At 47.3% G+C, this 27,582-nt stretch overlaps 1 protein-coding gene across 8 annotated transcripts in view; it reads left to right on the top strand.

Annotated features, from left to right (window-relative positions):
• The window catches only part of C10H10orf67 (chromosome 10 C10orf67 homolog), a 2,166,521-nt gene that overhangs the window by 693,508 nt on the left and 1,445,431 nt on the right, over positions 1-27,582 (top strand). The gene's annotated exons all lie outside the window — the stretch shown is intronic.

Raw genomic sequence — 27,582 nt, forward strand, 5'->3', positions numbered from 1 at the left:
TCCAGACGAAATAGTGGCACAAATGTTTCTGAAAATGCCCCCAGCCGAGCAACGACTGGCGGGTATGTATATGATCCAGCACCTCATTACATTGTATGAGGATCAACATTCTGATCCAGGTCCGTTACACGATGTCCTGAACGAGTTACTCCAGTATAGATGGAAAGGTTTAGGTACCGATTTGATTAGTGTCATTCTAGAACAGCGCCACAAATATAGTATGTTTCTGAACCCGCATTTTGTTCATGTCTCACCTCCAGAAAGTAAACCGTTTTACATAGACAGACAGAATCCGTTACGAGAAGTACACCCAGTTAGGACAACAGATGGTGAGATGCAACGAGTGTTTGTTTACACCCCGATTACAAAGATGGAACTCTTAGAGATGAAAAAATTAATTCCCTGTCATGATAAAGATCCAGCAGGGTTCCACCGAGAATTAAAAGACATGCTCCGTATGGGAGAATACACGTATCCAGATATTATTAAAATGTTAAAGGTCCTGTTGCCCGCAGGGGTATATGAAAAACTCAAGGAAAAAGATTGGGAGGTGGGAGAGAAAAAGATCGATTGGGCAGTTCTAGAAGCTGAAGACAAGATACGAGTACCAGGTACCGGTCTTGGAGATAAATGTAAAGAATTACCAGAATTATTAATACAAGTTTTGCCTAGGTTATTGACAACTAGAAAAGAAGACTGGGATGCAATCTCAGCCTGTAAACAGAAACAAGACGAAGATATTAGTGATTATTATTCCAGATTTGAGAAATGTTTTAGCATGAACAGTGGCCTCAAGACAAGTAGCGAGTCGTACCCTCACCTTTTTGTTACTAAATTAGTCGAGAATTCAAGTCCACAAATTAAAAACCGAGTTTTGAAAGTCGAAAGTACCTGGCAAGCTAATACCCCGTCCCAGATGTTACAGATGCTCCAATACCACCAGAATAGAATCAGAGAAGAGCAAGAACACGAGAGAAAGCGTATGAAAGACACGAAAATGAAAGTACTAGTTGCACAATCTGTCCCACAAGACAGTCAGAAGAGGGGTCCGAATCAAGCCAGTCATCCTGCAGCTCCCGTTAAAGGGAACTGCAATTATTGTAAACAGCCAGGTCATTTTATAAACGAGTGTGCAGTTCTGAAACACAACATAGCTACCGGTAAAACTAAAGAAAGACCACGTCCGCCTAGACAAGAACAAGTTTCACAGACTTCTCAGCCACAGAATGCACCACAGACAGTTACTGTACCGCAGCCCATCGCTGCAACACAACATGTTACACAGCAGATGTATCAGTATGCGCAGTCAGAGTATCCAGAGTATCAGCCATATTCATGAAACAGCCTAGAGAGGGAGGTAGGCTTGCCTCTCATCGAGATACCTGTAGATCAAGAAGGTCCCTATGTTCATAGTCAAGTACTAGGGAAAGACAGAAAGTTTTTGATTGATACAGGGGCAAGTAGGACCACCATCAGTCACGCCGAAGTTCCAGGGGCTCCGCTCTCAGGCTCAAGAAATGTTTCCCTTGGATTTTCAGGAAAACCTATCGTAAATGAAATTTCAAAACCAGTTACTCTAGAAGTAGGTCCATTGTTCCGCACTACTGATCTGTTACTTACTAAGTCATGTCCAGAAAATCTATTAGGCATTAAGACACTGAAAGAGTTAGGTGCAGTTATATGCTGTTCCCCAGAGGGAATACGATTGTTCCTACGTGACTTCAAGGGTCACTATGTATTACGAGATTTTGATCCCAGATTGTCCAATGTTCCGCAGCATCTATGGGCGCAAGGTCCAACTGATGTTGGCTTTATGCAAATCACACCCCATCGTGTGACTCTCAAGCCAGGTGTAGTCCTGCCACGAATCAGGCAGTACAGATTGCCACCAGAGGCTGTAGCAGCCTTATCCAAAAATATTGACGAGCTCATGGCTCAAGGAGTAGTTGTAGAAACTGACTCCAATGTATGTAATTCTCCGATCATTCCAGTCATGAAACGTACTGATCCAAATGCACCCCCAGTATATCGATTAGTGATTGATCTCCGAGAGCTTAATAAATGTATTATTCCCCAGTACCCAGTTGTCCCAGATATCTCTTCCCTATTGACAGCCATTGATCCTGAAGCCTCATTGTTTACAGTCATAGACCTCAAGAACGCATTTTTTAGTGTCCCCATTCATCCAGACAGCCAGTTCCTTTTTGGATTTTGTTTAAATGGAAGGAGCTATATGTTCACACGCGCTCCTCAAGGTTTCACAGAAAGTCCTAGTATTTACAGTCAAGCACTTAAGAGACAACTAGACAATATTCACATGCCAACTGACACTGCCCTGCTCCAGTATGTCGATGATCTACTGATCACAGCCCGTTCTGAACGTGCTTGCGAGCGAGCATCCCTTACAGTCTTGTATTTCCTTGCCGAGATGGGACACAAGGTGTCCCCTTCTAAGCTTCAATTCTGTGTCCAGCAAGTGGTCTACTTAGGACACTTACTGTCCAAGAGGGGTAGGCAGTTGACACCCGACCGTATCCAGTTAATAGCGAGTCTTCCCCAGCCCAGGACCCAGAAGGAGGTACGTGCTTTTATTGGCCTCACTTCTTACTGCAGACAATGGATTCCTCAGTATGCATTTCTAGCTAAACCACTGATACAGTTAACGACGCAGGAGGCAGCCGTATCGACTGTCCTCCCTTGGACATCTGAACATACACTTAGTTTTAATGAGTTAAAGAAAGCTCTATGTCAAGCTCCAGTTCTAGCAACACCGAACTACAGTAAGTCTTTTACACTTTTCGTCACAGAGCGCGAAGGTACAGCATTATCTGTTCTCACACAAGATCAAGCAGGACAATACAAGCCTTGTGCTTATTTTTCGAGCACATTAGATCCTGTAGCCCAGGCTCTGCCTGCGTGCCTTAAGTCAGTTGCAGCCACAGCACTTGCTATCAGACAAAGTGATTCCATAGTATTAGGACACTCCCTGACAGTACAAGTTCCACACTCCGTGGAAGTACTTTTAAACCGAACACAGACTCAGCACTTGACAATTGCACGTTTAACAGGTTATGAATTGACACTGTTCCAGCCACACATAGAAATCAGACGCTGCAACGTTCTAAATCCTGCAACACTGTTACCGTCAGTAAATTCAAATCCTGCCACACACGACTGTGTGGAAGTAGTTAATATTATGACAAAGCCAAGACAAGATCTGACAGATATTCCATTACCAGATCCCGACCTGACACTTTATGTGGATGGTTCATGCATGAGAACTAGTACAGGAGAACTAGTAGCCGCGTATGCAGTGACTACTGACACTGAAGTTATTGAAACACACCGTATTGACACCCTGTCTGCTCAAGCAGCAGAGCTAGTTGCTCTGACACAAGCCTGCATACACGCTAAGAACCTGAAAGTTAATGTTTGCACAAATTCACGTTACGCATTTGGAGTCGTACACGACTTCGGAGTGCTCTGGCAGGAGAGAGGTTTCATGACTTCTCATGGAACCAAGATTCAGCATGGTCTCCTTATTCAAGCTCTGTTAGATGCCATACATTTACCGACATCCATTGCTATCATGAAATGCAAAGCACATACGAAAGTTACTGACACTATTTCCCAGGGTAATGATCTAGCAGATCGCACAGCCAAGCTTACAGCACAGACACCAGACATTCCAGTTAATAAGACACCGACATACACTCCAGATCCGACTACATGTATGACAGTTAAAAACCCTACACAAGATGTCATAGATATCCAGTTACATGCTACTCCCGATGAAATCAAGAAATGGTCCGAACAAGGAGGGGTACAGACAGATCAAGGATGGTTAACGAAGGGTAGAGCCACATGGTTTCTCCCCGACTCTATGGTTCAAGTCATTGTTAATACCGCACATAGTCCAGCACATTTAGGAGAAAAAGCTATGTTAGATAGTATCCAGAATATTTGGTTCAACAAGCATTTACGAGCTGCAGCCAAGCAGAAAGTCCGTACCTGTATGATATGTTGTCAGTTTAATCCAGGTAAAAGTGTCCCGGTGGAACAAGGTGGATTCCAGCCCCCTGACCACCCTTTTGAAGTCCTCCAGATGGATTACATTCAGATGGAGCGATGTCGAGGTTTCAAGTATGTCCTTGTAGTTGTATGCGCTTTGTCCAGGTGGACAGAAGCATATCCAGTCCCAGATTACACAGCCGCGACCACTGCCAAGCAGTTGGTTCGTGAGTTCTTCCCCCGTTATGGACTCCCTAGAGTCGTATATTCTGACAACGGCCAGCCATTCTCATCCGAGTTGATGAAACATGTTTCCCTGTTGTTAGGGTACCAGTGGAAGTTCCATTGTGTACGCCATCCTGAAGCAGCCGGTCTCGTAGAGAGACATAATCAGACCCTGAAAATCCGAATTGCAAAAGTTTGTCAAGAGAAAGGTGTGGACTGGCTAATAGCTCTGCCAGTTGCCCTGTTCTATATGCGCATGGTCGCACATTCCAGATCAGGTCTGTCCCCGTATGAGGTCGTTTTCGGCCGCCCCCCTAACATGTGGGGTACTCCTAGACCTCGAAGTATTACCGATGTTTCAAGTAATATGCTGACAGATTACCTAGCTTCCTTGATGTCTGCCCTCAACTCTTGTCGTTCACAGGTTGCCGCCGCCTTTCCAGACAATACCGAGGTGGCACCGCATGAAATCGTTCCCGGATCCATGGTCCTAGTGCGAAATTTTGACCGCTCAAGTCCGCTGGAGCCTCGCTGGAAGGAGCCCCGACAGGTCCTCCTGGCCACCCGTACAGCCGTGAAGTTGGAGGGACGCAAAGGCTGGGTGCATCTTTCGCATATCAAAAGGTTTTATGGATTGAAACCAGTTTCAAAGAACATTTCCGAGGATTTAAAGGACTGCCAAAGTACTATTCTTAAGGACTGTCCCGCAAAAGACAATGTTACTGCACCCTCCCTGTTAGAGACAACTCCGCAACAGGAGTATAAGAAAAAGTTAAGGTCTAGTAAAATAAGTCAGCCAGTTTGATTGTCTAAGTCCTCCCCTAGGTGAAACGGTTAGACCGGTTTCTGACATGTATATAATAGACCCCCACAGAGAGAGAGTTAGTGAGAACTCTAGAAGTTGCACTATTATTTTATGTTTTCTGCTATATTTCAGCATTATGATTTCCTGCACCAGTTATGCATTTTATTTGTGTTTTTCAGTTTCTCATGTAAATAAGTCTGCTAATGTTACAGTAGAGCACACGTTTAGTGATCTGCCTCCTCATGAACTCTCTTACCGCCTCGCTATGCGTAACAATTCTTTTATCCGCATGTTACATTATTCACACCAGACCAGCAATGCCACTAATTGTTGGTTGTGTGGTCGACTCCCCCCTTTCCAGACACCGAAGGGAGTTCTGCCACTCTTTCCTTATCCATTTTCACGTAATGGTTCGTGTGGAGCATGGTCCACGTTAACGTCATCCTCAACAGATATGTCTTTTCTGAACAGTACATGTTTCCCAGACAAGCAAGGTCTTCCCCACAGAACAGGGTTAGATCTAGAGAATGAAGTTTATAATTTAGGTAATTATTCTTCGAATTTTATGGTCCTGAATGTTCAGTCTGATACTACTCCAGACTTACCTGCTATATCAGTACTACCAGTCAAAGGCGAATTATGTGTCCGAAATAATGGTTCCGTACATGTAGGACATAGCGATTGTACTACTATTGTCAAGTATAGTGACAGTAGGAAATCTATTTTCAAAGCTTCACGTCATTCTTATTTTATTTGTGGCCAAACCGCATATGTTCGTCTGCCCCTCGATTGGGAGGGAACATGTTACATTGCCTTCCTACTGCCACCAGTTTTCCTAGCCCCACCTGATTATCATAGGAATTCCCACCTAGTACATACTAGACATAAGAGAAATTTCCCGATTGTCGATTATACTGAAACTGCTCTAGAACAATACATAGATATCAATAAAGGTGTCTTCCCCTACTTAGGTACTGTTGTAAATAGTAAACTGATACGCAGATTAACCAGAACACTTGAAGCAGTAGTGATTGAGACTACTTCTGCTCTAGGTAACTTAACCGAAGAACAATCCTTTATGAGAATTGTCGTGCTCCAGAATCGTCTCGTCCTTGACGTCATACTGGCCGATAGGGGCGGGGCCTGTAGAGTCATCGGATCTAGTTGCTGCATTTTCATTCCTAATAACGCGCCGTCTGTTTATTCAGCTATTACCAGACTCCATAAAATTGCCCATATGTTACACCAAGATCCAGGCACCTGGACATGGTCCGGTTGGTTTTGGAATATAATTTCCGCCTGGGGATGGAAAGTATTGTCATTTCTGGGTATTGCAGTAGCGATCATATTCAGTTGCTGCCTCTGTTTACAATGTGGCCCTGCGATTTGCGGCATTTGTGCTACATCATGTGTTCCTAGTCCCAAGCCCCGTCCTAAATCCCGTTCCAAGAAAACTCGAGACGAGCAAATGATACTGTATGAAATGATAGATGGTATCATGAATATTGATGTTTCCTGATGGAAACGTAGTGACAAGGAGGGAATGTGGAAAAGTAAATTTTGCCATGTTCTGTGTCCCTACGAGTCCTCCATCATATGTTATGTGTGCATGATTAATATGCATATGTATTCCCCATGTTCGATTAATGACGCAATTACAGTTGTGTCCATCTCTAGTATGCCAGTTTCCAGTTCTTGTGAATACTACGAATATCAGGCCTATTCAAAGCTACGTTGCCACGTTTCTCAGTGTGCACGTTATTTCATTATAAAGTCCCCGTTTCTAGGCCTCAAAAGGGCCCGGACACCAGATTCAGCTCCTGTCTCCTGAGCCCTCGCTGAGGAGCGATACAGCCCCCACCTGTATCCCTGACCCTTCACTTACTTCCTGCCTCACAGTGCCCGGCTCAGCCTGGCTCTGCCTCTGAGTCTGCCAAGAGTATGTTATGATTCTAGTTATCAGTCCAGCCCTCCTTCTCTGCATTCCTAAGCTACTGAACCGCATCAATAGTTTCCGTCATTGTCTAGTCTTTACGTCTCCATTTAAGAGAAATACTGCATTTAATGGTCATTTAATATTCTTCATCACGCACTACATGTAGAATGATGCATGCACCATTCTTAGAGTCCGTTAGCCTTTACCCCGATAACTTTTGGATTCTATCAACATGTTCTCTAAACATCAGATACTAGATACTGTTTAGGTACATGTCGCCCTGACTCTCCAGACTTCAGTCTCTGCTCCTAGCACAGAGTTCGTAGCCCCCAGCTTCTCCTAGTAACACGTCATTGCCAGTTTGTGCGCACCACCAGGTTAGAGGTCCCGGCTCCTTAGGTAGCCCCCTCCATGTTTCCGCCCCATTCATGACATATTCTGTTACGTTTGCATCACATGTCTATGTATACGCCTCTGTTACACCTACTTTCACCCTTATCTTTCGCGACTGCTATTGACCACACCCACTGCTCCGCCTATCGTATGTATTGTAATGCAACTGTTTTAGTATATATGATCGTGTATTGTTATTAAATGTTAGCGCGCTCATCCCAGATCCAGCCCCGGCAGCTGCCGGGCCCTGCCATCCTATTCCTATGCAGGTTGTCCTGTTCCTGTCCTTTATGCTGTATTAAACCTGCAAACTCCTACTACCTCGAATCTTGACTCTTATTTATTGAGCTATCTGTTATTACTATGCCTAGTCAAACCTAGATCCGGTATTATTTATTTATATACCACACTTTACCGTACCATGCACACCTCCTTGCTGGACCGCGCATAGTTCCTGCACAATGGTCTATCATCCTTAAACTGAAACTGGACCAACCTGGATCCCCAAACAAGAGGCGCTTGCCGTATAATGTGCCCAGCAGAGAGCCCAGCATTTCGATATACCATAAAACCACCGGACTGTTAACATAACATCAAAATACGAAGAAGAACATTACATTATACAAGGGGGGGCCAATAGGCCCCCACGCAAGCATGGCGGGGCCCGGTCCCTCCCACACCCCGTCCCTTTCGGGGCCGCTTTCCCCGCCCCCTCGCCCCGGAAGTACTGGTGTGCTTCCGGGGCGAGGGGGCGGGGCCGCGGCGGCGAAAGGGTTAAAAGCCTGGGGAGCGCGGGAAGCAGCCTCTTTGTGCCCGCGCTCCCAGGCTCGCTCCTCGCCCCACCGTGGGGCCGTTTAATTTTCTTTTGTTTATTTTTCAGGTTACTCTTTCGTTCAGGCGCCGCTCGTGATTTCAGGACGTTATTTCAAGGACTGCAGTGGGTGTACCGTCGTGGACGCCGACCAACGGACGGAGCCGACGAAGAACTGCGGTGGTGTGCGGCCGACCTGCTGAGATACCCGGGATAGCGGAGCGAGGTCACCCAGGCCGACCGAGGGTTTCGGCGTCTCTCAGCGGCGTATCAGGGAAGGAGATATCCAGGATAGCGGAGCGAGGTCACTCCAGGTCGGCCGGGCACAGAGAAAAGGGTCGCAACGAGACACGAGGTATTGTGCGGGGCGTGGGGGGGCCTTAGCGGACATGCGCAAGAGCCGGTATCAAGGTATTGGGGTGAGCGCGCTACAGGCTGCTCATTGTGCGTGATAAAATTAAAAGCTCATAGAGCCACCGGACGGAGCTCTACTTACATCGAGGTATCGTAAAGGGCAGGGGGGGGCTGCAGCGGCGCAGGAGCGGCCAGTCGCGTGTGAGGCTGCAGCGGTGTGCAAGCCGGCGCTTGGGACATTGAAAGCTAAGCAGGGACAGCTAGGGCAGGAACTGGATGGGGGACAAAAGCGGTTTCCAAGGAAATTGAGCACTGAGCCAGTTTTGACTTTGTAATAATAATCGAGGTGTTTCAATAATACGCATAATTTTGCCTGTGGTTGCATGTGTGGTCTCTCACTGTGATTTTGAACAAAAAACGCTTAATTCGGTTTGTGGGGGCACTGGGGGTCAGTTACTGTGCTATATGGGTAGTAAAATCACGAATTTTATGTTTTAAACAAGGATTACTGCACGATTCATAGCGCTTTCATTCTGGGGGATACAGTTGTGTGTTACATTGGTGTAATCCTGCGAATATATGTTTAAACTTTAACACATACCATTTGATGCACATATCAGGGTGCGCTATTAACTTAATCGTGCTGAAGGGGGTTCTGATACTTTCTATATGCTGATAGTTTAGTCAAGTGCTTGCAATTCAAGTATTGACGATTAAGCAGTTAATTATCCTGTGAGGGGAAGGACCTCCAGGGCACCAAGGGAATTTGCATTACTGCCTGTTAAGGATTTTGTGTGTCTATGCGAATTGGTGGGTAAGCAGAGGGGAATTTGCTAATATTATTTTCCCGGTACAAGGTTTCTCTAGTTCATGGTCACTAGTTGGAAAGGTAACGCTCTTTGTTTTGCAGGACTGCGAGACTAGATTGTGGTCGCCATACATCAGCACAGGCGCTTTTGATCGGGTCAGGTATTGCAGGTCGTGCACCGCCAACTGGGTCAGGTACGGAGCACGGTGTGCTCATAAATATGTCTCAAAGAAGGGGGCGTGTCAATCCAAATGTGGGTGTAATGTTACAAAAAATGATGCGCAGAATGTCTGCAATGGATAAGAGACTGGGGAAGGTTGATAAAATGGATAAGGCTTTAGCGGACCTGGGGGCCAAAGTAGATGCCCAGGCCGGTCCATCTGGAAGACCCAAGCGGACGATAGTACCGCCCAAGCCAAGGGGCGTCTTTGTGACACCACCCAGGCGGGCAAGAAATAAGAGGGTGGGGGGGCAGCCACAGAGTATTACTCCCATCCTACCTCCTGCTGCACCAATTCTGCCACCACAGGTTCCCCCTGCTGCCCCACTCCCGCCACCTCAGGTCCCGGTGCCCGTTCCAGCCCCGGTGCCCCAGTTGCCAGTGGCACTACCAAATGTGCCAGTAATGCCGGCAGCGGCACCAGTGCCACCCGTCGCGCCACCACAGGCTCCGGTGCCCCTAGGTGCGGGCCATACTCCCATTCCCGCGCCAGTGCCAATAGACCTGGCAGCTCAGGTGGCGGCTATTCTCCCTTGGTTAGGGGGGGGTGCGTTGCCGGTCAATACTGCCCTGACAACGGAGCAACAAACATTGCTGACTCAGATATTGTTGGCTAGTGGTAGGGGCGCAACGCCGCCTGCACCGGTTTCTCCCCAAACAGGTCCAGCGAATGAGGGAGGCAGTGCCAAGACCGCGGAGGCAACGTTACCCAACGACAATGGGAATGGTAAGGAGATTGCCCTTCCTTTGCTGGGCGAAGGAACATTGCCCTCTAGGGGTGAGTGCTTAGCACAGCATGTGTCACAGAGTGTAAAGGAAATGATATGGGCTGACAAGTATGTGAACATGTTTTCATTGCTGATAGATAACAGGGAATGGGAATATGCAAAATCACAGAAGGAAATGTTGTTGCCCAGTGAATGGAGAGCGAAGTTGTACAAGTTTAGGGTAGAAGAAAACCTCATCAACTGGCTGAGGGCTTTTGCAGTGTTCGGCGCAGTAATGGGCGAACGTTTTAAGGGAATGCAACCAGCCATGAACTGCTATCAAAGTAGGATAACAATGTTCCATGAGAATCATGCAGGGGATGTATGGAAGGAATATGATGTCGCTTTCAGAAAGTCCAAAGAATTTGATAAAACTTTATCATGGGACAAGGTGGATTCTATCTCATGGCACAATCAATTCGAGAAGGGTCAGGGGGCAAGCACAAGCACAAATGCGGGTAGAGGTTATTTCCCCAGGCCGCAGCAGCCGTTTCAACAGCCCTTTCGATCAGCACTGGGAGGGGAGACGGCCCAAAAGCAGAGAGCAAATGGAGGGGCGAAGGGGGTATGTTGGGACTTCAATAGGCGGACATGCAACAGGGCACCAGGTACCTGTAAGTTCAGGCACGCATGCAGCGTATGTGGCCACCCTTCCCACCCCGAAACAACATGCCGAAATAAAAATAGTGGTGCAGGAAACAGGGGTAGGAGGAAACCTGAATAGTAAGATCCACCCTCTAATAGCACATTCACCCATTCAGTTGTCAGCGTTGATCCCCTGGTTGAACAGGTACCCTAATCACACGTCTGCTAGGTTATTACAAGAGGGTTTCACACATGGTTTTCGAATTCCTGCTGGGGGGTATGTCGGGAGACCACAGTGTAGGAATCAGCTATCAGTCCTTGCCAATCCAACAGTGGTGTCAACAAAAATAGCTAAAGAAGTGCGTTTGGGGAGGGTAGCGGGACCATTTCACGTCATTCCCACGCAGAATTTTGTGTGCTCTCCTCTGGGGGTGGTGCCTAAGAAAGAACAAGGGGAATTTAGGCTCATCCACAACTTGTCCGCACCGAGGGGGACATCATTGAATGATGCTATTGATGATACAATTTGCTCTGTGAAGTATGCGTCCTTCGATCAGGCAGCGGGCATGCTGAGGAGTTTGGGCGCGGGAACACTGATGGCTAAGTCAGACATTGAGTTAGCCTTTAGACTACTCCCGGTTCACCCGGAGGACCAGCACCTGCTGGGTTTCTCCTTTAAGGGGAAGTACTACATGGATAAGTGTATGCCCATGGGTTGCTCAATTTCATGCGCTTATTTTGAACAGTTTAGCTCCTTTTTGGAATGGGCATTAAGACAACGTACGGGTCACCAGTGGGTGATGCACTACCTGGATGACTTTCTTTTTCTGGGCCCGGCGGGTTCACGGGAGTGTGCGTCAGCATTGCAGGAATTTTGCGTGCTCATGCGCTCTTTCGGGGTCCCGTTGGCACAGGGGAAGACAGTTGGACCAGTGACATGCCTGGAATTTTTAGGCATTGAACTGGATTCTGTTGAGGGTTGTTTTAGATTACCAGCAGAAAAGATCCAAAAATTCAAACAGACTCTAGGACTGTGCTTACAAGCGAAGAAGGTGAATTTAGGGCTGTTGCAGCAGACAGTGGGACAGTTGAATTTTGCGTTGAGAGTAATTCCTATGGCTCGCCCATTTTCACGCTCAATTGCACAGGCCATGAGGGGTCTTCGTGAAAAACATCACCGGACACGGCTGTCTGCTGAGGTGCGCCAGGACATGCGGATATGGATGGCATTCCTGGCGGATTTCAATGGAAGAGTGCTGTGGGGTGCACCCACGGTGTCTTCGGAGGACATTGGTTTATGGACCGATGCGGCGGGCAGTGTTGGGTTTGGTGCCATCCTTGGCAAGAAATGGGTGGCGCAGAAGTGGCCCGCCTGGTGGGAGGAGAGCGGGCTGACGGTGAACATTGGTTTCCTCGAGCTCTTCCCAATCTGGGTGGCACTGAAAGTCTGGCCCGAGGAGTTGGCCAACAGATCGGTAATATTCTGGTCAGACAATATGTCAGTGGTTGAATGCATCAACCAACAAGCTGCAAGGTGTCCACTCATTTTACGCTTGATCAAAGAGATTGTGCTGTGTTGCATGACGAGGAATGTACTTTTCAGAGCAAAACATGTCCCAGGGGTGTTAAACAATGCAGCTGATGCCCTTTCTCGCTTTAAGATGCAGGTGTTCAGGGATCACTTGCCGGAGGCAGAGACAGCGCCAGCTCAATTCCCGGCGATTCTTTGGCAAATTGGTGCCCCCAACTACATGACCTCGTGGCAGCCAGCCTAGCACCCAAGACAAGGACGGCATACGAAGGGGCATTCAGGTCTTACTGTCACTTTCTGGGACAGGGCTGGGAGAGTAGTTGGACTATGGAGGCTAGCTTCAATGGGTATTTAGGCAGCCTACACAAGGAAGGGCGCACGGTGGCAACAGCCAACAGGCACAAGGCCGCTATCTCCTTTTTCGCACGGGCACGAGGGGGCAGGGACCCTACGCACAGCTTCCAGGCCCAGAGGGCATTAAAAGGATGGCGGCGCATGCAGCCCCCCTCCATAGATTCTAGGAAACCCATAGGTTTTGAACGTCTATCAGCTGTTCTCCTCGCGCTGCCGGACACATGTAGCTCTACATCTGAGGTGGGCCTATTTAAAGCTGCTTTCTCTTTAGCCTTCTATGGGGCATTCAGGGTAGGTGAACTCGTGGCGGCCAACAAAGGTGATAAGATAGGCGGCCTTCAGCTGCGGGATATCAGCATAAGGGGCGACACTATGTGGATCAGCATCAGGAAATCTAAAACTGATCAGGACGCTAGGGGCCAAAGTTTGGCGTTACATCGGGCAAGGAACAATCCCTGCTGCCCGGTGACACATGTGGAGGAACTGATAAGACAGCGGGCACAGGAGTGTGTGGGGTCACTGCTAATGCATGGGGATGGGACTCCTCTTACCAGATTTCAGTTCCAGAGGGTACTAGCCATGAGCATGGCAAAAGCTGGTTATAACCACAAAGAGTTTGGGACACACTCCTTCCGGATAGGGGCAGCCACAGAAGCAACAGCCAGGGGTTTGACCACAAATAGTGTGCAAAGAATTGGGAGATGGTCCTCAAGCGCTTATAAACGCTACGTGCGGTTGCACATGTTGTGAGAGCTGCCGCCATGTGGAGTATTGCTAATACCTGCTGTTTTTCTGGTTATTTACAGTTTCACGGGCCTGTGACGCAGGACGGAAACTACCCATGGATCATCAAGGCAACTTTACTACAGCATGGAGGAACCAGGAGGACAGACAGAAGACCGTAGTCATTTGGGTAGTGGGGCATTCATATGTCAAACGTGCTAACCAAATTTTTCTTGCAGGTTCAGGCAAACAAAGGATGGAAAGTAGGGGGTGCAGGGTCTCCTTCCATGGCAGGGGGGGGGCTCCGCCTCAATCAGTTCAGGGACTATATGTCGGACTTACTAGCGCGACATACTACACCACCCTCGGCGGTAATACTTCATTTAGGGGGGAATGATCTGGCAGGTCTGGGCAGAAGGGTCCTCCTTGAAGAAATTATATCTGCAGCGGGTTGGCTAGCAAAGCGGTTACCAGGTAGTGTTGTAGTATGGTCACAACTGATACCAAGGATGCAATGGAGGGGGGGAAACTCAGTCAGCGCGTTGAACAGCTCGTTAAAGAGGGTCAACAACAAGCTGGACAGGTTATTTAGGACTCCGGTCTTACAGACCATCCCTCACGGTTGCATTTGGGGGGAACACTTCTACCTGCGGGACGGGGTTCACTTAACAGAGGAGGGGAATGCCCTTTTTATAAGAAACATCCTGGCATGGGTGGAAGTTTTTGCAGGAAGAGTATGACCTTTCTAGAAGGGGGGTGTTCTGGGGGGGGGCCAGATAGTCGGTTAACTACCTGGCCTGTGGCGGTAAGGTCATTAATCGGTGAGCAGCATTTTAAGGTCCTTACGGGGGGGGCGGACCCATTCACGAAAGGGGCCGCCCGCGGGAGGGGCCATTTGGTCTCTCTCAGAACTTCAGGGGCAGGATATGGATATGATCTCCATTAATTTAAAGGGTGCGGGGGAGGGAGTCTACGCTTTCCTCAGGCTGGTAGCCACCCCTCACAACACTATGACGTCACTAAGGTGCGCGAGTGTCTGGGCCCTCCTGTTATGGTTAAATGGAGTTCGGGGAGCGCACGTGGGTGTAACGTGCCCTGGGTTGCGCATGCGCATCTTCAACGTGAGAGCGCAGCTGTAAAAGGATCTGACACCGGTTGGCGACCTTGCCGTAGGACTTTATTAAAGGTATTAAAAGTATTAAAAATATTAGAATGCAGTTTAATTTTCAGGATGATTAGATTACGTTAGGAGACACGCTGTATTAGCTATTTGTTAAGGTTAGCCCATCATACCATGTCGAAACGGATGTCAATCTAATATTCTGAAAAGTGTGCATTTTAATAATTGTCAGAAATGTTTATTTGATTAAAATTTTTGATTTGTTTTTATATTTTAATAAATACGGCCAGGGGGGGGGGGGCCCGTACCCCCCCTTGACTTCCAAAGACCCCCATGTGTTGACTGGTTGAATTGGGTAATTCAGTCGGTGTTCAAGGGGGGAGGTGGCCGGCAGTCCAAGACCATGATACAAGGGGGGGCCAATAGGCCCCCACGCAAGCATGGCGGGGCCCGGTCCCTCCCACACCCCGTCCCTTTCGGGGCCGCTTTCCCCGCCCCCTCGCCCCGGAAGTACTGGTGTGCTTCCGGGGCGAGGGGGCGGGGCCGCGGCGGCGAAAGGGTTAAAAGCCTGGGGAGCGCGGGAAGCGGCCTCTTTGTGCCCGCGCTCCCAGGCTCGCTCCTCGCCCCACCGTGGGGCCGTTTAATTTTCCCCACCCTCCATCCCTTTTTAGCAGACCTTGGGGCTTGGCAAATGGTGAGTATCAGGTTTGTCAATGTGCCGGAACATAGATTTAAGGGGGGCTTGATCCAGTAGGCCTTGAATTTCCTGTTTACTGGAAGGAAGAACAGAATTTAAACTTTTGGTGCAGTGTCGTGATATTTAACTAATTCTTTCCTTAGGCCCTTTTTTCCCGCTTACAGGAGTAACTATATATGTAGATGTTTGTGCTTTGCTGTGTGTTAACAATTTTATCCTTAGGCCTTTTTTCCTTTTAGAATAGCAATGTCGTATTTATTATGTGTGTCTGGCGGTAAGGTCATTAATCGGTGAGCAGCATTTTAAGGTCCTTACGGGGGGGGCGGACCCATTCACGAAAGGGGCCGCCCGCGGGAGGGGCCATTTGGTCTCTCTCAGAACTTCAGGGGCAGGATATGGATATGATCTCCATTAATTTAAAGGGTGCGGGGGAGGGAGTCTACGCTTTCCTCAGGCTGGTAGCCACCCCTCACAACACTATGACGTCACTAAGGTGCGCGAGTGTCTGGGCCCTCCTGTTATGGTTAAATGGAGTTCGGGGAGCGCACGTGGGTGTAACGTGCCCTGGGTTGCGCATGCGCATCTTCAACGTGAGAGCGCAGCTGTAAAAGGATCTGACACCGGTTGGCGACCTTGCCGTAGGACTTTATTAAAGGTATTAAAAGTATTAAAAATATTAGAATGCAGTTTAATTTTCAGGATGATTAGATTACGTTAGGAGACACGCTGTATTAGCTATTTGTTAAGGTTAGCCCATCATACCATGTCGAAACGGATGTCAATCTAATATTCTGAAAAGTGTGCATTTTAATAATTGTCAGAAATGTTTATTTGATTAAAATTTTTGATTTGTTTTTATATTTTAATAAATACGGCCAGGGGGGGGGGCCCGTACCCCCCCTTGACTTCCAAAGACCCCCATGTGTTGACTGGTTGAATTGGGTAATTCAGTCGGTGTTCAAGGGGGGAGGTGGCCGGCAGTCCAAGACCATGCTCCACTGAGCGAGCGTACATGCGTAAGTGTACCACACCAGGCACAGCCCCTGGCCCCCGTTCTTAGGGATCCACTGCCACCCCCTCCCCCGGAGACAGACAACATGTGAGTGAGACCCGCAGTACAGGGATCTGGAGGGCGCCGTGAAGGCACATACCGCCCCAACCCCTCCGTATGCAGCCAAGCCAGCCTTGGGGCATCGGCCAACTGGCCTAGGAGGAGGGATGGACTGAGCCCCTCCGGAAGCGCAGTTGGAGGGGGGTAAACAGGACACCTTGAAAACAAGGAGGGACAGCAGAAAGGAGCTGGGGAAGTGGGTGCAGAGGGCACTGTTGCAGGAACCACTGGGCACTGTGTTATGTGCTCATATGTTTACATTTGAAGCGGACACGAGCGCTCTTGCACTCGTGTCAGCTTCAACTTCTTTCCACGTGGCATTGTATTGTTTAAAACGGTACCGCGTGGATGTGCGTTGTCGTGTGTTGATTTGAATGTGGGAAACCGGGAGTTAATGAAGCGAAGCAGCGGTTAGCATCATTCTGTTACTTTACTGGAGACTTGTCGGTCTTGAATAAACGGCTCTTCGCTGTACCTGCTTTTCCTTGTCTTCCTTGCTGGATTGTATGAGGCGCACCTTACAACACACTATATGCAGGGAGCAAGGAACTAGAAGAACATTTTGTAAATGGGGAGTGAGAAGTGTAAAAAAGAAGGGCGGGTCGGGTGGTAGAGGAAGCAAGAGGTGTTGGCGCAGAGCAGAGGGCAGGGGTTGAATGCTGCAAGAATGAGCGGGCACCTTATACAAGGACCAAAAGAGGATAAGAACACCTTGAAAACAAGGGGTGGAGCAGACAGGTCTAGAGGGCGTGATTGAAATGTTGCAAGAACCACTGAGCACCACATGCAGGAAGCAAGCACCAAGCAGAACACATTGAAAATGGGGAGCGTGAAGTGCATCTCGAAAGCAGAGTAGTGAGGGGGTGTAGGAGAATGCTGAGAAGTAGGGAGCGGAGTGCATTCGTGCAGGGACGGGATGCACAGCTGCAGAAACTAGTGGGTACCCCAGGCAGGGTGCAAGGACCGAGTTGAACACCATGAAAACAGAGTAATGTGGGGGGAAGGCTAGTGGGTACCCCAGGCAGGGTGCAAGGACCGAGTTGAACACCTTGAAAACAGAGTAATGTGGGGGGAGGGACGAGGGATGCCGAGAAGCAGAATCTAGGTGCAGATACAGAGACCCTCAAAGACCCCGCCACGCACACAATGACTGCTCCGAGCCCGGAGACCTGAAGGAAGAGAGGCCACGATCCCGTGCAGTGCTCGTCCAGCACATCCCTGCGTGCACGCCCTTGGCCAGGCCCCCCCAGCACTCACCTGTTGAGCGGTTTGTGAGTTAGACATACTTTATTTTTAAGATCCGAAATGACTTCACAAAATATTTTAGGCTCCTGAGCGTGGGTTGATTAGCCGCCGCTAATGCATCGAGGCCGGGAGCGCCCTGTACGCCTCCCACTGCACATCAGTGGGGCATGGGGACTCTCAGCGCTTTAAAGCGTGAGGCAAAAATAAACCAGCAGCTGTGATTGCTAAACCCAGTGACAAAGGCAGCCGATAAGACCAGTTTAATGTCATTTCACCCGACCCATGAGTCACTTTACATACGAGATGTGTTTTCTTTTTACATATTGTGAAACCCATCTGGTTATTAATAACCCCAGTAAAGCAGTTTATCTCTACAAATCTACTTTCTTTGCGAAAATCTTGCCTGGGGAAGTGGCCTCTTTCATAGCTCCAAGAATCTGTGTGGAACCCAGAGTACACAGTATCACTTTGTGAGGAGTAAAATATCAGAATATGTAATGATTTAATGTTGACTGCGCGCGACGCGCATTGTTTTCACTGCTCCTGTACATCAACTGTTACAAAATGATTTATCGTGGATCGAAACCTTGGTATAATTTGTTCTCATTGGGTAGACCAGTTTTCCTGCAAGAATGAAATCTCGTTTTTCAACAAATCTTGCAGAACAGCCCATGTGAAATATTTAGCTCGGAACAGAAACTTAAAAACCATTTTTACACTTCCCACAATTTTTATATTTTGTATTTGTTGGTTTCTATTGTTTACCATGTTTTAATACATGTTTCTTGGGCTACCCTCTAATATGTAACGGCAAGAGAAAACACTGCGCACCCAGTACCAAAGAATTGAAATAATAAAAGTGGCCGTTATTTGAATAATGTTTGTTTGCTATCACTCTTCATGCGCAGACCTGTGCGGCATCTGCATGGTACTTAAAAACCCTTATTGTCTATATATATGTTAATCATGTCACTATCTTCTTTTGTTGTCTACCTTTTTATTACCCGAGCTCTGTTGTTCCAAAGTGCCGTGATTTCTTCTCTAGTATTTAAAGCCACGAGGTTATGAAAGTCCGGTGTTTAAAGAGAAGGAAAGCCGGTCGAACACTTCAGCCAGAGTCCAGCGGGCGAATGTAAACCAAGTTGAACAAGGCGAGGAGGGAGAGGAGGGGGACCACGACCCCAACCACGACCAATGCTTACATTTGCAGGGTCTGACACGTCCGTCAGGGAGGGGTAAAACACAAATGGCACCCTGCACACAATTAAGTGCCAACGAGGGGGACGAAAACTGTAGTTAAGCCCCGGTGCTTTGGGACTACACAGAAGTTACCATAGGATCAACAGCCAACAGAAATCAAGAAAACAATAGCAATGCCAGACTTGAACCAATCGCAAGGGGCAGGAGAAATTACACGGAGTTGAAGCCAATATACAGATTACTTTAAGTCTTGCTGAGAAAGCGCATGTGCTGTCCAAGACGAGACCTAAAAACCAAGGAGGCTAAGAAACTGAACAGGATGTGGTTGCTGCTTCTGGTCCAGCTCCTGGGATGAGGGAGCTGTGTGGGGGTAAGGTTGCAAGGTTGGGGTTTGCTCAATTCAGGGGCAGCTAGTAAGGCAAGGTTTGGGCTTGGTGCCGTAGACCTGCCTTTGGGGAGGGTGCTTGCTGAAGCGGAGGGGGTGGGGGCAAACAGAGGGGCTTATGTTCCTGTGTTAATTGTATTTTACAAGCTCCCTTTTTACTTATCTGGGTCTTGGTGGTGGCTTTCCCAGTATGATTATGTTTCGTTGATGAGCCACACTATCAAAATAGCTCCTTACCCTGGGTAGAATGTTGGTGGCGATCACTTTACTTTTACAAGGAGAATATCGTAACTATCAAGTTAATATATGGTTCAATTCCCAGAATTCGAAAGAAAAAACCTCGACTGGAGCACTACATCACGCATGGACCAGGGAAACTTCTCAGCTATGCGTTTTTTAAATGGGATGGGACTGAGTGCCTGTACTTCTTTATTTTGATAGGAAGATTACCATCAGCAGATGGAAAGTATCAGTACATCTCAAAAGCAAGTAGGTCGTCTGGTATAGGTTACCTGCACTTGTATATTTCCATTTCAAGCACTGTCTAAAGTTGAAGTCAGACCTCCGTGAATGTGTCTGACGTTCACATTGGGCCAATGTGTATGTTCTATGCCATTTCCTTTGTACACTCATGGCGGGCCCTGCAATGCTAATAGCCAATTTTACTCTATAAAGATGCCAAATAATAACTAGTCACACCTTTATCCATTAAAACTGAGGTCGTTATATTTAATCTTGATTTTGGAATTATGACTTTCGTTTATATGGGAATCTGTCCAAACTATTAATTGAATATACAAAAAATAATTTGCTTGCATTTTCTATTCCCAGGTATTACAAGCTCCTCAGGTTGTTGTTGTTTTTACCATTTTAAGACTCGAGAACACCCCTTTCTGGAATATGACTTCTGCTGGGACCAACCTTGTTTTGTGCAACCTTTATTATTTACATTATTTTTATCTGTAGTTTCTGTGTGGCGCTCCAGCAGCTGCTATACTCCTTCAGTATGGTTAGGGCAGGTAAAACAAGTACTGAGTAGGTGTCACTTAAGAATGGGTTTGTTTGAAGAAAGTGTGTTTCAGACATTTGGCTTCCTTTCCAAAGTACACCTTATGGTGGAGAATTCATGGCGGTGACGCTACGACAGGGATAAGCCTTGTGAGTGGCATAACCTTTCACCAAAACATGTCTATCATCATTGCGAAGTAATAACCTGTCCTGGGCCAGTTGTAACCTTTATTAGGCCTACCAATATCTCCTCTGGGGCCCCACATCAAGAATGCTGCAGCCCAGTTGTCACTGATACTTCGATACTTTCTTTGACTTCTATTGTCAAAGATCAATCATTTGAAGGCGCTATGCATTGTGCAAAACAGCTTTTAGTGAACTCCTTTCTCCTCCCTCACTCTCACATCCTCTTCTTTATCTGTGAATTCCTATGTGTATATAGCCATGAGCTCCAATCCTCAAACAACTTGTTGCTTGTGTGCCACTGCAAAACAAGGTGCTGGCAATCCAAAAATCTTTTTTTAATTTAACTAAATAAAGATAATTTTAGATTTGGAAAGGCTTTGAAAACAGTTATTTCCATTTTAAAGCCATACCACTATTTACAGTTACTTCTTTTATTGTTGTTTCCTAATAGACGTTGATGCCAAGATGCTACACTTGAAGCACACATGTTCTAAGTGTTCTAACATAAGAAAACCACCATCCCAGTAGCAAACAGTCTGCTGCAGAGTACCTGCACTGGCATGTGTCCAAACAAGCATGAATGCTTGCCCCAACACCTTTTACCTGTGTCTGAAAGGTTTCAAAAACTATAATGCCACCCCTGTTTAGTAGCATCCTTACCCTTGTCTCGATCTACCCCATCAAAGGTTTGAGGGAGGGCTGGACTCCAAAACACTTTGCTCAAAGGGGACCCTGAGTAACAAAGTTTGAAGACCACTGGTCTAACGCCTGTACTTAATAGGGCTGAAATAATAAATATTTCAAAGAGCCTGCTGCAAAGATAGCCTCCAAACTTGCAAGCTCCAGCGGCCCACACAGAAATAGCAGCAACGTCACCCCTCTTCCCTGGGAAGATAACCCCATATCACATTTCTTCTACATCTCTCATGTGGCCTGGTTTAATTACGCTATTCCCAGGCAGTGGGATATAGTGCCGTATGTTGGATTTCCAGAGGCAGCCCTGATGCCATGGTGAGCTCCCTTAGCGCGGCATACCTACTAGTGTGGGCCACCTGGCTGTGGCGGGGTGGATTTGCTGCTGGGTGCCGGCCATTGCAGATTGTCACCGGGGTGCTGCAGACAGTAGTTTCTGAGGTTGTGCTTGATGCTGGAGTGTGTAGCTAGCCCTCCGATCAGAGCCTGTCAATACTCAGTTCCACCACCAGGAGGCTGATAGGTTCCTGCTCCCGCCCTACCATCCTGTCCACTGCTTCACCCCAATGGCCCTGGGGCTCTCGTGGGGCATACCTACATACTCCCTCCGCCAGAGGCGCAACTAGAGCCACATTTCGGGGGGGGATAGGAAAAAATTTCGGGGGGGGGGGCTGAATCTTTAATCAGTAGGCAGAGTGCAGCTGCAGGGCCTCCAACAAGGGGTGAAACAACAGCAAGGCCTAATTAACATTCAAATGGCCTTTTAAAGACCTGTTAAACGTTCGGGTGTTGCTGTGTGTGTGCCCGGGATCTGTCTCATCCCGGGCTGCCACACACACGGGGGGTGGGGTCGGCTGAAGTCCGGTGAGTCCAATGGGTGTTGCGCGCCTGCCCTCCGCACTGTGAGGCTGGGGCCCAGATGACATGTGGCTTGGTGTGGCCAGTGCCCCGCTGCTCTCCCATTCTGCTGTGGCCTGCTAAGATTCAGAAAGTATGGGTGGTGCCCTGACTTGGGCTGCTGCGCTTGCAGGCCGGCCGATGCCCGGGACCTGTGCCTCTTCCCACTGCTGATTTGGAGATTGTTTGGCCCCTTCCTGACTCCTGTCGCTTCCAGGTGAGCTTTCTGGTGAGTGTCAGTGTTGCTGGTCTGGAGTGGAGGCAGCTGCCTGGCGGGGCATAGTGGGCACATACAACACAGATAGGCTTCTGTTGGAGCTTGGATGCCTCTGGGTGGAATTGGAGTTGCTGAGCACGCTGCTTCCTCTGAACCCCAGTGGCTTCCTGCTCATACTCCAGCTCTGGTAGGTGACTGCTCCTGCTTCTTACTTAGATCTGAGAGTACTGTAGCCCATACACATGTTTGCCTCCTCTAGCACTGCAGTGTCCCTGACCTGCTATTGGTTGTTCTCTGATGCTTATCCCATACTTGGAGGATATAACTGCATGCAATATGGGGAAGACTGAGCACAAACAAGAAAAGACCAATTTTGACAACAGGCACTTCACATTGCAGATTGAGAGACAGGATGCTGCACCCCTTGATACTCCAGATACGAACATTGCCGCTCTATGGAAGAAAATGAAAGACAGTTTGCGCTCCATTGATAGTGAAATCAATACCCTTATTTCCAGAATGGACAGATTGCAGGAACGACACTAGCTTAACTCAAGCGCTTATGCATGAATTAAAATCAATACAAGCCAAAAATGAAGATTTGGAGGGCAGATCCAGCTGCAATAGCCCAGGGATCATAGGTCATCCTGAATCTGCTACAATTGGCAACATGGAATCATTTTTAGGAGAAATTCTGGACCGGCTGTTCGGAAATGTTTTGTAAACTGATGTCCTCGTAGTTGTGAGAGGGCATTGCACTCTGGCCCATAATCGTAAGCCCTGACAAAGCCTTATACCAATCATTACAAAGTTCCTTAGTTGCAGGGACAAAGACCTCATTTGCACCAAATAGAGCGACCCATGACATGCAGTAAGAGGGCTGTAGCCATTCTATCCAGACTTCACCTCTGCTGTCCATGATGCCCGGCAGTCCTTCACAAAGGTCAAGAGAAACCCCAGAGCCAAGTTAATCAAGTTCTCCTTGTTGTTTCCAGTCAAACTCCGGCTTGAGTTAAATTGTAAAACGAACTCCTTTCTGCAACTGGAGGAGGCACTTGTTTTTATTCAAGACCAGATGGCACCGGGGAAGGTTCCGTCATCCAACTGAGCTAGATCTGCTTCCTCCAGGGGTGGCAGACTGCACTGAGCCTTCGCTGTCAGCGACAATGATTAATCTGCCAACAATGTTTTCGCTATATTGCTCTTCTCAATGTTGCATAATGTTTGGTATACCCCAGATGATGGCAGTATCATTTGAAATATGAATACAAATCTCCTAAGTAATTACTGGATAATGAATGTTGTCATTGATTATATAGTAGGATAATGCTGTAAAACTCACGTATACTCTCTGGTTATCATGAGAAATGGTCAGTCCACTTGCTTGTTATGTGGTGATAGGTCGAATAGACTACATTTTAATCCTGGTTTGTGTGCCCTGTCTGAGCCGAGCTGTGCGCCCTGGTCCCCTCCATTGTGTGAAGCACTCACCTATTTTATGATGATTGTTCTCTTTCTGGGTATTAAGGTTAGGGTACTCACCGACGATTGGGGCCGGTTGGAAGGAGCAAGTGGGATGGTTTATTCGATTAAAGTATTTCTTTCTTCCTTCTTCGTCTTTGCACAGCCGCTCTGACAGATACCATCACAATGCCCGTGTTCATAAAATTACTTGTTGGTTTGTACTCATACTGTTTGATGCAGCTCTTCTCAGTTGACTCACATCTGAACTCCGATGGTGAATGTGGTCACCCGGTATTCACGAGAAGGGAATAACCCCTGTAAGGCACAGCAGGTATTAGCTTACCTGGGTATGCACAGTGTGAATGCTGCTATGCTACAGGAAATTCACTACTCCCCAATGAGTCAGTACGTTTCACGTTTCATAAGTCTTTATTTCGGTAAAATTAACCATAAAAGACATCACAGAATAAAACACACAATATAACATTAAAACCAACATAATACATAAATTACATAATACGCGGTTCATCACTGGCTGTTCACTAATAAAAATAATAATAATAATAACAATAAACTGTCAGGCTAGCTAATGCTATGCATATATTTGACTCTAATTAGCCAGGACCAGCCTAGAAATTTGGCTACTGATATGGCCACCGGGAGAGATGTTACCATCCCAAACAACCTTAAAGCCTCATCTGCCCCTCTCGTCTTGAGCTTCAGGCTAATCGGTTTTAGCCATTTTTTTCGTGGGCCAACATATGCAGGGCATACAAAGAAGAAATGACTCAAAGTTTCAGGGGAAGCTGCCAGTGAGGAGGGGGAAACACTGGGGAGGACCTGCTGCTACATCCCATTGCCGTTAGGGGAACGGCTGTTGTGCCCATAGCGCCAGTATCCTGACCGCCGCGGGGGCAAGGGACTACATCCCCCAGGTGCCCCGGCGGGCGGGTGACGTCAGCGGAGCGCCCGGAGGCGCGGGTAAAACCGAGGAGAACCTCTCGCATCGCGAGTCGCGCGCCGGAGCGTCCGGGCTAAGCCCGGGCAAAGGGCGGGCCCTCTGTGGCCCTCAGAGGCACAAGGAGGACAGGACGGGCCACCCCACTTGATTTCATCACTGAAGGAGGTATTGTGCTGCAATTTAATTGACCTTTCTGGCGTTATTACCATCATAAACACTATGTCCATGTGGGAAGAGCTCAACGCCCTGTGTGGCACAAAGTACATCCCTGACGCTATAACCTCCCCTACTGTAGGTATGTTTAGTGATAACTCAAATGGCTCCCCACGGGTCCTTTCTCCTTCCGTAAATAAAGACTACAACCAAGTAAATGCTGTGCCCCTGGGTTCCAACAATAGAGGGAAGCACGATAGCGAAATTGACAATGGGAACAATACGAGTACACAAAATCTGTGCACCAGCGCAATATTATTTCCCGCTAACCCAACAGCATTTATGGAGGACCCGGCCTCGGACAAATTAGAGGACCCTTTTTTGTCTCCCAAATTGACTTTATTGGCTCAAATTGAGCAACTGCTGTTAGCCGTCATCTCTCCCTTGGTCATAAAAGTCAGCGATTTAGGGGAAAGGCTGATTAACATTGAGACAGTAATCAGAAAGTATCCTCTTTCATCTAATACAATGGCCACACCCGTTTGCCCTAGCCCACCCATCGCCCCCGAAAAGTATAAGTCTGGTAACGGTGTCACTCAAATACAGCCTCCCTGTACACCTACTCCAACAGGCCCCAAAGTAATCTTAAAACCTGCATCAAAAACCCATACAGTGACCAGATCCGCCTCGGTAAGAATGCCACGTATCAACCTGCCCCCTGAGGCCGCCCCGTATGTGTCTGTCCTCTCTGGGGTCCCTGCCCTCACCCAGGGAACACGCGAATCCCAGCAGGACCTACTAAATAAATCCATTTTTTGGCTAAAAACAATAGACCCTTGCCACCTGAGTTAGATGGTGGTATCTTGAGTGTCAGGAGGGTGGGATGGTTAGGGTCGCTGCACAAATACATTGCTGGGGACCTGGTACTAATCAAATTCAAAAACAGGAATGTTGCCCCCTTTTTAAGATTTTGCCCCCCCAAAGAAAGACAAGGCACCATTCGTATTTTGGATCTGTACGATTTCTACCCGAGCTCCCCACATATTACATAGAACCAATTTTTTCCTTTAATAGTTATTGAACTTTGGACCAAAAATTGTACTTTTTAAAAACTCCACTATTAAGTGTCCACCCATAAGTTTGAGTTAAACTGATAGGGTAGGCTGTAATCTGATAAGTATATTGTTTTAGCGTTGTCTTATTGATAACGAAACCCCTACATATTGATCAGCTGATCCGTTATATTTATTTAATCTTGTTTTAATAATTCTGTAATGATCTTTTATTGTGCCTATGAAATTAAATGTTACAGTTTTTATATATGTATTGTTGATGCTTTTATGATTTTTAAACTAAAATCGAATAAAGCTTATCTGATCTGACTCAAAGTTTCCTTCTGGTCTTGACACCATGGGCATGAATCCCCTACACCCCCCCTCCATTTGTGTGTGAACGACCTCAAGGGTAGCGTTCCTGCTCTAAATTGATGGAAGAGTTTTCTTTCAATACTCTTTGTTATGGCATCCCAGTAGTTCTCCAAACTAGTATTCACTTTTGGCTCAAAAATCTACCAGAGAGGGTCGATGAGCTATGTTCCATAATCAGTCTATTTCTATATGCGGCCCAGATCTGGTCTTTAAGATCCTTTTTTCCGGGGAACACGCTGGTCCTGGGGTCGGACCATAGCTGGATAAGGCCCATATCTGACAGGGTGCATTTGACCGCTTTCAACCAAGGAAGATCCCCACTACCCACTATTCGTCTGAGGTCTTCTATACCCTCAGCAAAGGAAGCCAATTCAGGAGTTACCCATATTCTCCTCCATAATAGGATAATTCTCAGTTTGACTAGTTCCACAATTGGATAACAACCCAGGTCCAACATTAGAGGAAGCATGGGGGTCGATTAAGGAAGACCCACCAAGTTTCGTAAAAATGTATTTTGTATTTTCCCAAGTTGGGACAAGTTAGCGTAACCCCATAGATCTGCTCCATAAACAATTGCCGATCTAATCTTAATATTGTATATTTTCAGTGCTGGACTCACTCTCTTAGTTAGAGAGGATCTCTGCTCCTTAACCAGTGTCCCACTTAACTGTGAAAATTTTAATGACAATGCGTCTAGCTGGGCAGACCATCTTAATCTATGGTCCAAAACCACCCCCAGGTAAGTCATCTCATTTACCTGTTCTAAATTTACACCATTAAGATTAACATGTCCCAATCTTGGTCTATTTTTGGTAAAAACCATAAACTTGGTTTTGCTTGTATTAACCTGTAAGTCATTAGCATCACAAAATTCTACAAATTTGCTAAGTGCCAATTGTAGCCCCTTTTGGGTTTTTGAAAGTAAAGGCGTATCGTCCGCAAAAATTAAAAGCGGAACCTTCATACCACCCAAGCTAGGAGCATCTGTGGGAGTGTCCGAAAAATAATCAACAACTCTATTAATAAAAAGGAGAAAAAGGGTGGGGGCAAGGACACATCCTTGGCGGACCCCTCGAGTCACTGGGAACTTTTTGGTGACTTGGCCCTGCATGCCCCAACGAACCTGTGCATAATTCTTCTCATGGAGTCTTATCATTAAATCCAACAGGTCCAATGGCAGACCCATTTGTGATCGAGCCTCCCACAATTTGGTTCTTGGTACCAAGTCGAAGGCGGACCTAAGGTCCACAAAGGCTGCATAAATCACACCTTCACTTAAAACCACCACCTTCCAA

Source organism: Lissotriton helveticus, chromosome 10 (assembly GCF_964261635.1).
Source record: "Lissotriton helveticus chromosome 10, aLisHel1.1, whole genome shotgun sequence".
NCBI classification, from domain to species: Eukaryota; Metazoa; Chordata; class Amphibia; order Caudata; family Salamandridae; genus Lissotriton; species Lissotriton helveticus.